This window comes from Plasmopara halstedii, assembly GCF_900000015.1.
Source record: "Plasmopara halstedii genome assembly, contig: Scaffold_3060, whole genome shotgun sequence".
Lineage (NCBI taxonomy): Eukaryota > Oomycota > Peronosporomycetes > Peronosporales > Peronosporaceae > Plasmopara > Plasmopara halstedii.
This window is the reverse complement of record NW_020189964.1, coordinates 663,044-663,396: the sequence shown is the minus strand read 5'-3', so window position 1 is coordinate 663,396 and position 353 is coordinate 663,044.

The window sequence follows — 353 nt, the reverse complement described above, 5'->3', positions numbered from 1 at the left end:
CTCCCCCGAGCTCTGTGTCTTCGACCGCAAGAGCTCATGGCCACTGCTTGAGCTCAGCCCATGGCCCTTCTACTTTCCTGGCTATTGCCGGAAAGCGCGGGGCGTCTGATGACGCGGGACGTCCTGATCGTTCCGATCAAATGCGTTCACGGTGTCTGGGCAATCTTGCCAAAGTGGTGCCTCAACCCTTTCACGAGTTTTTAGAGTCGGGATATCCCCACCAATTCACCAGATATTGGGTCTGACCCTGGTGACGACGTCGTCGTACTAGACGTCCACCTGATAGTAGATGTCACCGTTCTCATCGAGAGGAGTCGGTTGTGGGCGGTGACGACCGGGTTGACCACCTTCCA